Genomic DNA, 394 nt, shown 5'->3' with positions numbered 1-394 from the left:
CCCACTCGGTAGTTCGGAGCTTGTGCGGGGATTGGTTGAAGTGGTGCTCGGGGGGTTATAGCGAGGGCCTTTGCTGTCGCAAACACAGAGCAGTGTCGGCAAAACTCCGCAACGTCGTGGTGTAGTAGGAACCACCAATAACGCCGTCTAATGTGCGCTTCCGTTTTCTTCTGTCCGGCGTGTCCCCAATCTCGGTGGACTACTGAGATGGTACGTTGGACGCAACTGCGGGGTACGACGACACGAGGCTGGCCATCCCGACTATCCACAAGGTGGAGCACTCGGGATATCATCCGTAGTTGCCCACATCGTGACCACAGACTCCGTGCTGCCGATGATCTCGAGGCCATCAGGCGCCCAGAAGGTTTGGAGTTAGCCTGCGGCCGGAGGCGGT

The sequence above is a fragment of the Opisthorchis viverrini genome (genome assembly GCF_000715545.1).
Source record: "Opisthorchis viverrini unplaced genomic scaffold opera_v5_42, whole genome shotgun sequence".
Lineage (NCBI taxonomy): Eukaryota > Metazoa > Platyhelminthes > Trematoda > Opisthorchiida > Opisthorchiidae > Opisthorchis > Opisthorchis viverrini.
The sequence above is the reverse complement of the archived record's forward strand: the minus strand, read 5'-3'. Positions refer to the sequence as shown.